The sequence below is a fragment of the Diorhabda carinulata genome, chromosome 3, assembly GCF_026250575.1.
Source record: "Diorhabda carinulata isolate Delta chromosome 3, icDioCari1.1, whole genome shotgun sequence".
Lineage (NCBI taxonomy): Eukaryota > Metazoa > Arthropoda > Insecta > Coleoptera > Chrysomelidae > Diorhabda > Diorhabda carinulata.
This window is the reverse complement of record NC_079462.1, coordinates 3,838,920-3,854,680: the sequence shown is the minus strand read 5'-3', so window position 1 is coordinate 3,854,680 and position 15,761 is coordinate 3,838,920. Positions and strand designations below refer to the sequence as shown.

General features: G+C 33.3%; 1 protein-coding gene across 2 annotated transcripts in view; it reads left to right on the top strand.

Annotated features, from left to right (window-relative positions):
- The window catches only part of LOC130891816 (polyhomeotic-like protein 1), a 239,321-nt gene that overhangs the window by 17,228 nt on the left and 206,332 nt on the right, over nt 1–15,761 (top strand). The gene's annotated exons all lie outside the window — the stretch shown is intronic.

The window sequence follows — 15,761 nt, the reverse complement described above, 5'->3', positions numbered from 1 at the left end:
ATATAAATCTATTACAATCCTTTTCGTTGCCTAAATTCGTTAATAGTTATTTGTTATTGTATATTACAAAAGCTTAGAAAGCAAAATTCACAGTTGGTGATTCACTGTTTTTAATATAATTTTTAAGATTACAATAAAATGAACGAATTAAATCTAGTTAATGTATTGAATAAAAAAATGTTTTTAAAGATAATAGAGTATTTTTTCCATTTATTCATTCATATTGTCCAATTCAATTGTATATCTATTCTAATAAAATTCTTCAGTCGATGTGACATTTATCAGCGAAAAATTTCCAAAAACGTAGCACTTATATAACTTATGTATATTGAAAAAGATTAAATTTATAAACAATTAATTTTGAAATTGCTTAGGAGGAAAGATATTTCTGGCAACGCTGTAACGAACTTTCTGACGAATTTTGCTGTATTCGCAAAACGCATGCTCCTTCAAGTATAGTCTTGGCGCTATGTTCAATTAGTGCATGAAACTAAAATTTCATTTAAAGTTGGTTTTATTTATGATTATGAAGTGAATTATTTTGTGTGGTTTCATTTAAACTTTAAATGTGGTGTGAAGATAAAATGTGATAATGAATTTTATTAAGGTATGTCGTAAATCTACATAGAACAATTTTAAAAAATAATAGGTACCTAGTTGTAAGTAGCTGCGATATTTGCATTTATATTAGGCATGTTATTGTTATAGAAGCATCTTATTTTTTATAAGGACAATCCGGAGGACATGATTGTTGAATAATTGGAATTGTAATAACAAAAATTAATCCATTAATACAATAACTTATTATATAAAATATGGAATTGTGTAATAACATTAAGATGATTTGAGTTAGGAATCATGGTAGTTATCGTATTTGTTCGAGATGGAGTAGTAAAACATAGCGTGTAGATTGATTTTTTTCTTCATAAAAAACTTTTAGTTTCTGATATCATTTCGACGAAGGCGGCACGAATAATTTCTCTAAAATTACATAGCGATAACAGGTTCGTGTTGAAGTAGAACTATAATTCTAGAACAATAACATGTATGCTTATAAACGGTTATAACGAATAACTCATTTATTAAGGGAGTCATTTGAATATTTGCAAAAACGAAATGCCGTAAAATTCCCTGGGAAATTAGTAAGTTTAAATGAAATCAATCTTTTATGTATAGGTTGTTTCAAATGGAATAGATAATAGACTGGGAATTGGATTATATGTAATGGCGCTTTACGTGAATCTCGTGTCTGTCTCAATATTCAAGGTCAAAGTTATAAATAACGATTTATTTTTATTTATTAATTATTTAATATTAATTTGAAAATTTGTATCTCTAGAAAAGCTAACATATAGATATTATAGAAATTTTAGAACATGAAATTTTCGTTACAAACATTTTCGTAATCGTTTTTAAGATAGGGAGGGGAAAGTCTCACCTATCTATACAGTATGTCACAACTATTTGAATTGTTTTTGATAAATTTTGGTAAATACGAGATATTTCTTTAAATCCCGAATAACTTGACATTTTTAATAAGTTTTTTAGGAGAATTTTACTTAAAGTTCTTATAAAAGGTTTTCCAATAAGAGGTGTTATTTTGAACAGCCCGCTATTTCGGTAAATGTCACTTTTGAGGCTGTCATTTTTTGACATTTGACAAGTAGAAACTACGCCATTAATGAAAATGGAACGATACACGCTTCAATATCGCATTGAAGTCTTAAACTCGTTTTATTAGTTCTAATTGATAAACAAAAGTATGTAAAATCAATCATACATTAAATGGCGTCGTTTTAATACATATCCCATCAATTTTCATTTGTCTCATTACCCACTATCGTTGAAAATATAAATTTTAAGGTGGAATAAAATATGATAATCACCCGGGAGATTCAAGTGTTCAAAGGAAAAAATGATGTGCACTCAGCTTTCCCTCCCTTTTGAAACATTTCATGGTAATGTTCCCCAAAAATTATTATCTGCGATATACAACGTGATAAACGACGAAAAAAAAACGACTCTGAGCTGTTTTATTAATGAACCGTGAAAAATGTATGTGCTCAGACCTTGTCGCTGAAAATGTTCATCAAACTTGCACGAAGGGCAAGAGAGGATCTCGAAATCTCGTTCTTAGAGATGAATCTCTCCATAGTTTCCAATTTAAGGCTCGAACAATGACGCATTTTGTTTTATAAAAACGTTTTTCTGTACTTTTTATTACAATAATTTCAAATTTAGCAACAAATATTTCATTTGAGCAATCTGCAAACAATTTCAACAGATAGGGAATTTGAATCCTTTCGAGGTCGAGGAATACTTGAATTGATTTCGAATAATAATTACAAATATTTAGTTTTTAGTCCAGTCATAGAGGTATAGAATTTTAATGCGTTGTTTTTTGGGCTGTTTTGATGGTAAAGACATCAGAAATCTTCACCGGTAGTCTTCTGAATGAAGGAGAGGTTTGCAGGGTCCATTTTGCGGGTTTTTTCTTAATATATACGTCCTAGAGATGTAACTGTCATTATTTCGTCCTTTTAATATTTTCCATTCCGATATTTTAATACTTTCCCATTTCATTTCTGTACTGACTTAGAGATGGCGCTAGTTTTAGTCACAATACTTTTATTTGTAAGGCGTTATCCCAACCAATATAAAAACTGAACTAGATTCTATGATGAGAATGCTCCTTCGTTTTTTTTTGTTTTTAATTATTATTACAACTTAAATTGTAAGATTTATTTCTTTTTAATGAAGCTCATAACTTTGTTTGTTTATTTTAATAATGAGTGAAAAATTACAGATGATTTTTAATTAAATACAGCTAAATACACATTAAAATAAGAGAGTTTCGTTTTCAAATTTAAAAATCAATTTCAGGATTTGATTTACCAATAAATTTTAGAGAAACAAAAACTTGTATTTATCCATCGGCTATTACGCAAAATCAGTTAATTTAAAAACCGAAAAATCAATTAATTTACAACATTTCTTTCATATTTTCGTGAAAATATGATCTTAATTGTTTTTTTTATTCTTTTTGGAAAACATCGAAGTTTCCCTGTCCCTGTCCCTCTCATAACATTTAAACGCAACAGAGTTTGTAAATGGTACGCCTTTCTAGCACACCCTGTATAGCTTTCTAAAGGATGAAGTATATTTGGTCCGTTTACTACGTTTTCGGACTCGGTTGTGTAATTTAAATCGTTCGGTGCACCAATTAAGCGCGGTTATTTTCACAAAAATATCCGTTCAAATAAACCGAAACAAACCGAACTTTGTAAACACGCCTTGAATACTTGATCCCACTTCTGAAAATGCATAGAATTTCTAAATACTCTCGAATTCCCATACTTTTAGGCCAATTATAATTTCTGGGGTTTTCCGTGTATACTTTATACTGCCTAGTCGCAGGAAGCAATCCCTTTACAATGAACAAACAAAAGCATAGTCGTCGTTGCGTCGAATTAACATTAAAGAAACTGTTTTATTATCAGTTTTTTGCTTTTTTTATAAAATTTAAAATCAAAACCGTTATAACCTGATCGAAATCTTCATTGTTTCTAATCGTCGAGGACGAAAGTATGCGACGTTGTCAAGTAGTGAACGAAGTAGCAAATTATAAGTAACAATTTAAGTGCACAAGCTCCATTGAACTGGTTTGAGAAGCCCTAATAACATTTTAGTAGCCAGAAACGTAAATTTTCTGTAATGTACACACTTTCTCATCAATATATTGTGGCATTTCCGTTTCAAAATGGAAAAAAACGTTTAAAAATCAATCATAATAGTGAGGTTTTGACTAAAACCAAAAATGCAGTATTATTTTCGATTTTAAATACTCATTTACTATCGCGTTTATTCAACAAACCTTCCTTTAAGTTACGTTAATTATTTCTTTTTGTTTCCATCAATCTGAGGAATCAAGAAATTTCATTAGATTTGGCAAGTCTGATGTCGAATTTCTACCCATTAGCTGTATGACAAATTTAAACACCGAAACGTTGGTGGTCGGTTGGTAGCACTGATTCATATTTTGACAGTTGACTTTGGGAATATTACTTGAATTACAAAAATTATGGAACGTGGTCTCTACCGCCATAAATAACCTCTTTAGAGAGCGGCACGTAATAATTTCAAAATATTAAACCATCCCTTCGTTTTAAAGCTAGGTCTTCGAAGAAAATACTCTGTACTACCCTGTAGATTTGTATGTTTTGCCTAGATGTCAAGACTACATTTACTTCGTCTATAAACTCATTATAATTTATTGTAAATAATATCTTAAAATAAAAATAACCTCACACGATCGTCCAGTCAGCTGTCAAAATGAAATTGTTATTCAGGGGCACCAACCCAATACAGAAAATTACCATATATCGTCTTCAGAAACCTAAGGTAAATAGTGTAATTGTTTTTATATAGAGGTACTAAACAGTGCGTTTAAATATTTCTATTTCAGTAGCTGCAACTCAATTTTATTTTTATTTTTCTATCTATAGGGTGTTTAATGAAAACGATATGACGTATATAAATATGTGTAAATCATTTAAAAATTGTAATGCGCTATAAACCACTTTTATCGTGTTTTTTAAGTTGAAAAAGTGATAAAAAGTTAATTTGATGAAAAAAATAAATATAAAAAACAATAATTTTTTAGAATCTTGTGAGGTTAACCAATGAAATGAAACAAACTGAACATTCCAGAATGACGTCATTGACATTTCAGCCATCTTCGCTGGGTGGCGCACAATCGCATTCGAATACTTGTTGCATTTGTAAACATTGACCAGTTTTTCACTTTTAGATCCTTAATCTTCAATAAATTTATTCAAAATTGGTTCATTTCTGTTATGTTGTGAATTATTCATAGGGTGCTGGGCGAGTTTTTTCGATATCCCGTCGTATTCTTTAGAAATGGTTTTCATCTTATATTGCACAGCACATTGCATATTCAAATCGATCCATTTTGTCGAAATAAAAATACAAAATTCACAACTAAAACAAAAGAGATGTACGTTAACAAACGGAGAATGAATCTTTTGTTTGGCACCCAGGCAAAATGGCCGACTGTGCCAGTATTGTTGGCGTCATTATCGAAGATGGTTGTGTGATAAAAACTGTTCATGTTTAAATGTTTGACGAAGTGCTATGTACAAGATTGCCTAAATAGATAAAAAGTAATCCTCACTATACTCAAATATACGAGGTCTGTCTATTAAAAAACGAGACTACGCACCAAACAGCGCTTGCAGATCGTCGAATGAGCATCCGGATGATTGCCGAGACTGTAAACGCCGATAAAGAAACGGTTAGAAAAATTTAACACGAGGAATTACACATGAGAAAAGTCTGTACGAAGCTAACCTGACAAAAAGCTCTTGCGTCAACGGGTCTACTCAGATTTCCTTGAAAGGTTAGGAAAAGATCCCGGACTGATTGAAACCTTGAAAGGTTAGGAAGGTTAGGAAAAGATCTGCTTTGAAAGGGACCCGATTCGAGTCGATGGAAGCGGTGAAACAAAAAATGGCAGACCAAAGAAGACTTCCAGCACTGCTTCGATCGATGAAGAAAACGTATGGAAAGGTGTGAGTCGAGGGGAGCATTCGAATGTAGAATAATTTTTATAATAAAACCTTTTTCGTAACCAGTTTCGTTATTTAATAGCCAGACCTCGTAGATTCTACTAAATAAGGGATAGTGGCTGTATTTTGGTCTAGTTTGTATTCTTCCCACACCCTTTTTCGTCCCCTTCAACTCCGCTGATGATCAACAGGAACAAACTCCCAAACTCCTGTTTAATTCCGAAGCTTTTACATTACTGGGGGTATATTATGCGGCTTCTGGCATGTAGGGATATATTATTATATCTTGTGTGAAATGTTTTACTGAATTTTACGAGATTTGTTGAGGGTTTAGTAAATGTTTATGCTCAAAATATATTTTTCTGTATCATATTTTTGAAAAAATATTAAAATTTTTCGTATAATCTGCCTTTATTTATGTAATTATTACATTGAATTTTAAAAATTAAAAACAAAAAAATTAATTACTATCACAAAAAGATGATAGTACGGGGATTGTTCATAAAAAAAGTTACCGCGGACGCTATGAACGCTGTTAGACAGGTTTTGTTGAGACTTGTGTGTACTCGCTATGGCGAGCTGTCCACAAAGTTTATTCTTAGCTTGGTAGACGTGAAAGTTGGGACTTTCAATTTATTCTCACGCTGTGAGATTCGATTTTTGTATACAAAAAACGTTCATTCCCAACTGTGTGAGGTGTATGGAATATTTGCGCAAATGGTGTAGAGATTTCAAAGACAAACGTATAGATTTGATAAAGTACTGTTCAACACCTTCCTTATAGCCCAGACTTGGCCCCCGGTGATTACAATCTCTTCCCTACCACAATTTTACATCAGAAGAGCTGAAAGAAGAGATTTTAAGCTATCTCAGGTGTAAAGAAGATGAAAAGTGTGTCGAAAGATTTAAACTTTCCAAAAATGTATTTTTCAATTCCAATAAACATGTTTTTCATTGTGAAAACGATGCAATGCTAGTGCAATTGCATCAAATTACTGTGCAATAAATTATGGTTCAACGAATTATCGAATAAGTTTAATGCGATAAAAATATGACATACGAGGTATATCCACAATGTAGGTTCGGTTTCTATTTCTATCAGCGGTAATTCCGAGCTTGTGCGACAGTTACTCTGAAGAAAACAGAAGAAATGTGCACCATTTTGTAATCGGTGCTGCCGTTTGTGAATTTAGATTTGTGATTCATGCAAATAACGTTAAACCAAGTGAAATTTATCGGAAAACTTGCGAAATTTACAGTCAAAATGAAATATTTGGAAGATGGATCAAATAATTCAATTAAGGACGTGATCAAATGCACGATGGAGAACGATTGTGGGCACCAAATTGAAGGGAAGTTCGAGTAAAATCTAAGTTTACAGTTAATGGTCTTGCTATGGAATTTCCGCAAATATTGATCACTAAGGCCCAATTTGACAAGTGTAGTTTAAATCTCAAACGTCAGTTTAAACTACAGATATCGACTTTTTCACGTTTAATAGATGGCGTTGACCGACAAACGGTTTAAACGTTACCGGCGATCTGGGGGTAGTTTAAACTTCAGTTTAAGATGGAACGTAGGATCCTAACCTAACTTTTTCAATTTGTTCACATTTTTTCAATATTATGAAGGGTTTTGATAAAATGATTTAAAATTTACACTTTATATTTAACGAACTTGACGATGATGATTAAGAAATTGTCAACATTATCGACGCGCCGAAAAAACAAAAAGTTAATCGTCCTAGAACAAATATTTAAATTGTCCCGCTCTTTTTTTAATTTTTTTGTGCTTCAAGTGAAAACATTTCCTTGTATTTTTTCACAAGGTTAACCAAAAGTACTAATTCGTTGTCAGATGAAATGCAAATTGTTCTTTGTTTATTTTTGTTAATACAACTTTCTATAATAGTGACAACCGGTCAAAAAATATCTGTTTAACTGTGACTTGTAAAACGAAGCAATCTTGTTAAATCCTGATTTAAACTAGAGTTTAAAACATAGCTTAAACTCTAGATTAATTAAGTTTTACCTTAGGTTGCAAAATGTCATAAAATTGTTACTATATACTACTGATTTTTCGAAAACTTTGCTCTCGTTGAGTACCCAATGTTATTTTGTTATCATACAAAAAGAAAGCCTTGATATTTGAAATATTCTACGTCGCATTCTACGTCCAACCTGCAGAAAGCTCTTGGTAAAACCGTACTTTGAGATTGGATGTAAAAAATTGTAGCACTGCATTTTCAACATCTTCATCGCATTCTATGTCCAAAGTGATTTAGTTCTTGGTAAAACCGTGCTTTGGACACAGCATTTTCAACATCTTCATAGCATTCTATGTCCAAAGTGATTTAGTTCTTGGTAAAACCGTGCTTTGGACACAGCATTTTCAACATCTTCATAGCATTCTATGTCCAAAGTGATTTAGTTCTTGGTAAAACCGTGCTTTGGACTTGGATGTAAAAAATTCCCGACTAATTGCTGGGTTTGGTTGGAAATCAGTACCATCAAGTTTTACGATCTTATTCAGCGTATTTTTAGCATTTTCTTGTTGTAAGAGAAACCGCTTTTGGTTAACTAAATCTGGACCTTTCTCTAATACATTTAGATCAGCTGTCCATTATATATCTCGGCATTGATAGCTCGACCATCTGGAATGATTTCGAAGTACTCTAAATTTTCATAATTCCATTATATATCTCGGCATTGATAGCTCGACCATCTGGAATGATTTCGAAGTACTCTAAATTTTCATAATTCCACCAGACACCCAGCACTGATTTTTCCTTAGATTCGTCGTTTCAAATTTCTTTCCAACCAAATTTTTTGAAGCACCTAAATACAATATGTTGTTAAATGCGAAATTTCGAGTGAAGATTCCCTAATTTTAATATCTTCTGTGAAAAATATTATACGGTAGAACTTATAAAAAATCTTTCGACTTTTATTTTGAGTGGAAAAAACTTTCCCAGAACTCACCGAGTGGAGCAAACCGCAGAAGTTGGTGAATCTCGTTTCGTTCAACATACACGAAATGAACAGACGAGATTAAACAGCTTCCTTTCTTTATATTATGTTTGGATAATAAACTTTCATTTCGTGATAAAAGAATTCTGGAAATCTTCGTACGAAAAACTGTTTTAAGGGTAACGTTATTTTTCTTTGTAGTATACGTGACTGTTTACATTCTTAACGTATTACATTAGTAAGTCGTGTGACTGACACACAGATGGCGCTGGTTTAATCAAATCCATATGACGTTTATGAAGTACCAACTTTCAAAAGACTATGACTATGACTATGTTTGAGATTTCATGACATTATGGTTAGTCAGAAAAAAGTGACAGCCATTTAAGTGAATCGTAACAACGTGTTGATGATTCAGAGCAGTTTTTGGCCATGTTTACACTTAAAAAATCAGTTTTTTGCGTCGATATATGACAATGGATCAATCATTGATCCTTCACCTCAATTCTGAATCAAAACGATCATCATCTAAGTGGATAGCAGCCGGTAAACTACGTCCGAAGCGTCCAAAGGTACAACAATCAGCTGGGAAGGTTTTGGCTTCAGTATTTTGAGACGCGGATGGAATATTGTTCATCGACTACATTCAAATGGAAGAGACAATGAATATCGAATATTATTGGATCGTTTTAGAGCAAAAATAAAGGAAAAACGACCTAGTATGTCGAAGGAAAACCACTGTTTCACCAAGACAACACACCGATTCACAAGTCGTTTGGTAACGATGGTTAAATTGAACGAATTGCTGCCTCATCCACCGTATAATCCAGATCTGGCTCCCAGTAACTACAGGCTATTTTTTGCAAAAAAAATGTTAGTCACACGACTTATTGATTGACGTGTTGCTTATTATTATTGAAGTTTCCTCTAGGACTTTAAGAAAAGGGGCCGTTTAGTAATGATCCAAGGGGTGAGAAAGTCAAGGAATTGTTCGATTCGATGTCAAATATCGACATAAACGTATAACTGGATATTGGTAGTACCTGCTCGCAGGACAAGTACTTTTTAAAGAGATGTATTGGTGTAGACTTTCTTAAGTGGAAATTTTCAAATATAAATCGTACGGTCTGGGCATTGAGAGTCATGCTCCATCTCCTGAACCAATTCGAGAATTGATTCAGGAGTTTTTGAGATCAATCGTTGAGAGAGCTTATGCCTGGAGCGGAAGTATTAAATTGGGTAGTCCTCTTATAATTGGATCTTTTCCTATTGGTCACAATGGTGACAAGGGGCTGGGGGGGAGCTAATATCGAGCCTTGTGGAACGCTAGTCGGATAGTCAGAAGCTTCCTAACTAATCCGGCATGCCAGACTTGATCAAAAGCCTTCGGAACGTCCATGAAGATGGCAGTAACGCAGTGTTTTCGGTTGATTGTGAAAGATTTGACAGTTTAAAGATTGGGGGGGACAAGATTCAAGCTTAAAATGACTTTTGCCAACATCGAGGGAATTACGAAAATGACAAGCAGGCGCTGAAAACGCGCTATAGCTTAGAAAAGGCTATCCCAGGCCTCCCTAGAGAGTTCCTCGCAGCAAGTCGGTTGAACGACCTCGATAGTGAAGAATGCGTGGAGTGGTATGTTCTCATTTAGGTTGGGAATTCTGTGTTGGTTGAAAAATTCGGTTTTATTAACAAATTTGGGTTGTCAGTTGGTGGCGTACCAAGCAGCAACAAATCTTAAGTACTATTGATCTGTTAGGGGTGGGGAATCAAGAGACTACACGAGTGTTTACTCCATCTGTTCCGGGAGGCTTCAAACTGTGAACTAAACACTCTTGAATGGATTTGTAAGATTCGATGTGACCATTGGGGCGTTAATTTGATAATGGACTAACAGAAAATAACCCTAATTATGCCTAGTTTTTAGTACTTTACAAAATAGTTATTTTTTCAGTCATCCTAATTATATTCGGAAATTACTGAACAAGTAATGAGATTCGTTACCTTTGTTTAACAAATGTTTGTTTCGAAATTGAGGTACCTTGTTTTATAGAGAATGCGGGGATGTTTCTTAATATGGAAGGTAGAGGAATGCCATTTTTTGAATATAATGGCGAGTTATTAAATTTTAAGGAGCATAGCGGTTGTTTGCTGATACAAATAAAAAAGTTAATGGTCTCATAATATATGAAATTGAAGAATAATGCGGCGGTATATTAGACTGATATTATTAGGAAGCCATAAAAACAGATTTGAATTAATCAAATCTTGATAAAAAGTTTTAATAAAAGCACATTTTCTCTTTACTATTGCTTACTAAGTCTTTGTACTACGAAATTTTACAAATTCGGCGAATTCGCGCGGTGCTTTTCGAAAGGCGTCTCCCACATTTTTTTATAAATGTCGGAACTCGTTTGATGTTTATTTGTATATAATTCGTTTAGTAGCAGGCGGTTCATTTACAGTATTTCTTTCAAATAATTTTTTAAATAAAGTCTATTTACTTATTTCTTTTGGTTCTAGAACATTAAACAATTTTATTTGGGTATATAAATGATAGTATTAGTTAAAAGAATGAATTACTAAAATCGCAGAAATTATTTAAGTAAATTATTATAAGTTAAGTGTATTGTATAGTTTGAAAATAAATTGAGTAAGTGTTTAGTAATTCATTCCACGAATAGAAAGACTGCAAATGAATACGAAAAATGTCTATATTCGATTTAATTTCAATTATTTTCTTTTTTTGTATACGAAAACTCAAAACTTTCATTTTCCTTTATTTTCCTGTAATGTCCTTTATCCAAACGTGGTTTTAAGTGGAAAATAATTTTGATAGATTACAGATTCGTAAACGCAACTTACAATTCATATTGGGTGAATCGAATTTCATTGGAAACGTTTAAAAAAATGTAAATTTTTCCCCAAAAAAAAAAGATAATTTTTCACTTCTGAGAGAAAATAAGCTTGGCAATTAAAGTATTAAGTAATACTGATTGTTTTTGATATACGAGGGTTGCTACTGAAGTTTTGAGATAGATACTCTTTTCCATTTTTATCCGTTTCGATTGAGGTACCTCCAAAACATGTGATTTAAACGAATCAATCGCTTCTTCAGGTATAGAAAAACGTTGACCTAGCAATTTATTTTTGATCTGCGGAAACAAGAAGAAATCATTGACTGTTTGTTTGAACTGGTGTGTGAGAGCTCGCATTGTCGTGGTGGACATCGTCTTCTGCGATTGGTTTCCCAAAGCTTCTAGAAAACAAGAGCTGGTATTACAAGTTATACGTTGCTCTAATGGAACGGTGGCGATAAGTCTAGTTAATTCGAAAGAACAGGCAACCATTTACTTCGAGGTGCTTCGTGAACAACTTTTGTTATATTTGAAAGACCCATACACTCGATTGTTATCTATTTTTGGGTTCATATGCATGAATCCACGACCCGTCGCCCAAAGTCCAAGCAATATTGAATGTATGCGAGTGGAATTAATGTCCAAATATGCCTCAATCTCAATCAGAATGAGTTTACGTCCAGCATCGATGTCAAGGCAATGCCAGATTTAACATATTCACATCAGTGTTGCCATATCTCAAAACTTAAATGGCAACCGTCGTATTATAAAGCACGAATTCGATTATTTTGATAAATGAATGGACTATAGATTAGATACTTATATCTAGAAATATTTACTTGAACGTCTATTTATACTTTCACGTGTTGATTTATTCTTTACGACCTCAGAAATAGTATTACAATATTAACATCCCCTTTATCTTCATTATATTGACTCAACACAACGTATCTACGAAAACAAGTTAAGCCGAGAAGGCACATTCTAAAGATAAAGCCTCGTCGACGATGAGGAAAGACGTGAAGTAGCGCGAGCTTTTCCTGCTGATTACAACGTATATCTTCCTTGTATGTTTCTCGCCCCTCTTATAATTAATATATAAGTCCATAGCAAAATTAAGCCAGTATGCAGCATGTCCATAATTAAATATTATTATATAGATTATAGAAAAAGATGATAACGATTTGATTTCAATTGGCAAGTGATTGTGCATTTTTTTGCATTGTAAATTATCGAGCCCTCGACTAATTTTGAACGTGGAGTATATACGTAAAGGTCGAGCTCTACAGTCGAGTCCCTACAGTGAGCCCTGCTGTTCACTCCCGAGTAAATATCTAACAGCTCTCTTCTCCAGAAGGGAAGGGCATATCGGAGATGCGACTCAATAAGGGCATAATAGACTGTAAAGGTGGTGGATATGTTCAGCTCTTTATGTAACTCCCATTTCAAAGAATTGTCCACGGCAAACCTTAAGAAATTTACAGATTCAACGACGTTAATGAAGTTTGAAAAATCGGGAAAATCGGTACGCAAATATTCTGAAAAGAAACAAATGGAAACGCTACAGAATCGTATTTCAAAAGACACAAAAAGTTTAACTCGAAAGCGTTGGTGTGGTAGACGATATCTCGTGGTAGTTCTTCAACATACATTTCTCCTTTTGGAAATTCTGTAACCGCGAAAATATATGGAAAAGAGTGTGCTAGATCTAGATTAATGCAGTTCTTTCAGAAATTCATAGGAAACTAGTTGCTGTTATATAAAATGTCTGTAATTAGTTAGTTACACCCTTATTTTGATCCATGGCGAAATGTGAATCCAAAAAAAATGTTCAAAATGCAGATTTTTTGGAACCTCGTCCAAAAAACCAGCCCTCAAAGAGTTTACTCACGTTAGGTTAAAACCATAGAATACGATGGGCTTTTCTTCAGATATATGATAAATTTGGAAAAAATCGTCGAAACATAAAGAGAGCAGAAGAAGATTTCTAATGAGATTCGCTTATGCAGAATTTAGATAATAAATATTTTTTTCTCCAATCTCCAAAATTCGTCAACAGCTTTTGTCCATCAGTAGATCCTTTCCGCGGGCTTGTATCCACACTCTCTTTTTTTGTATTTGCTCTATAGTAAATATGATTATTTAATAAACAAAGTGAGTATTGGAAACCGACATTATTTATGAAACACCCTCTATATTTTTCTTTTTCTGGTCAATAACATAACATCAACTAAATCTTGAATATACGGCTTGAACCCTTACAAAGTACGAGAGTTTCCCCTCGTTAAGTGTCGAACTTTCCCGATGCAAACTTCCTAATTTGCCCCATGACAGTTTTCAAGGAAAATTAAAGCTCCGGCTACGATCTCTGATTTCTCTTCCCAAGGGGTAACTGTTGAATGCTACAACTTAAATAATTCCAATAACTTCCACCGAAAGAAAAAACTTTTAACGAATACATATCAATCGGTCGTCCAGTTTTTATAGAAAATTCACGATAATGGATTTAGTTGGAAAACTTTCAATTAAATCGAATAATTTCAGGTGAAGATGAACCACAAATCAATTGATTTAAAATCTGATTGTCGAAACTGAAAAGCTGAAAGATATTTCTGTGCATAAACACTGTATAAACCTCCTTTAGAAAGCATCTTCTTGAATAGAATTAACCAAAAAGCTTTTCCGTACTTTTCGCTCGCCTTAAACCACTGCTTCCATCTTACACGGAAGTTTTATAATATAAAGGCGACGAGCCATTTTCACCTTTAATATTTGATAACCAGTTTCCCCGGGAACATACGTCGCTAGTTTTTTTTCCTTTCGCTGAAAATACATTAAAAATTCCTGTGAGGGCGTTGGAAAACTCCCTAAAGTTAACGGAAAAATGTCACTTCTGACAAGACGAGCGCGGTGATGCGTATAAAACAGCATAAAACGCGAAAAGTAAAAAAATAAGATAGGGAAAATGTTCGGAACTTTGTAATTTTGAAACTTTAGTTAAAATTAACAAAAAGTCCCAAGTATTGAATCAAATCATTAAAGTATTAATTAATTAATAATTTTTTTTGCTAATTTCTTATAAAGAAACACATTCTGTTACTGTTACGGCGTAGTTAAAACTAACAATTAAGCCTTGTTTATATACGAGGGTGGTTCAAGTATAAACCATAATACTGCTGTAAAAAATTTTATTTCCCCAATTTCTTAGAACTTTCCATATGTTTGTTTATAAATGCTCTTGATTTTAGGTCTATTCTGATCTAAAAATAGTTTTTTTTTTAAATATATTTTTGAAGACAGGTGAACGTTTTGACCTTTAGACTGCTTTCAATCTTTAAAAAAATATTTTGATGAAGTCCAAACGTCAAAATGTTTACTTACAATCGAAAATATATGAAAAAAATTATTTTAAATCAGAAGAGACCTAAAATCAAGACGATTTAGAAACATAAAAATTTTATCATTCAGTTGCAGAGCTGAAATTTTTGGGCACCTCTCCTGAAGCTTTCGGATGTTTTTTTTTTCGTAAAAATCTCTCGGCTTGTCTTCTAACCATTCGCGAAGGATTTTACCTCGGCCTTTCTTTCGAATCGCAGTCCGCGAAGTGCCTCTTCGAATAGATCAAATAAATAATAATCGCGCGGCTACAAATCGGGACTATAAGGAGGGTGTTCCAGTGTTTTCCAATTAATATCACACTACGGATTGGAATATCGAACTGTAGAAAGGTTTCAACGTGTTTTTTAGGAAGTTACTTAGATATTGCGGGTTAACAGTTCGTTTTTCATTGAGGAAATAATTTGTAATTACTCATCTCATGCCCCAAAACATCAGCCCTGATGACAGTGTAATAATTTTTCAACTTCCTCTTCATACAGCTGCAGGAGACGCATGCAAACTTTACAGCACGTGAGTTTCAGCTCAAAAGAGGTCTTGGCACTGATTATTTGCTCAATACTTCAGCCATAACGCGTACAGTACTGCGTCGGTCTACCAAAATGAGTTTTTCTACAGCGCTGACGTTCTCATCCGATGATCTTTGACCAAAAACCGACAGACACTAGTAGATCCTTCTCGCCATGTCTATATTCCGGTTTACATTTCAACTACCCTTGTATAATACCTCACTACAGTTGTACAATGTTAAAGGATAGTTAGATCAAGTAAGGGTTGTCTTTTTGAGATGAATTAAATACAAATTTTACTATAAATACGTTCACAGGAAAAAAATACAGTTGTGGGATAGTACAGAATTACTGCTCAAGGAATTAATCTTCTATCCAAACTAAAATAAGTAAACAATTACGTACTTAGTTGCAGATTCTCTATAATAGAGTTCACGAGGC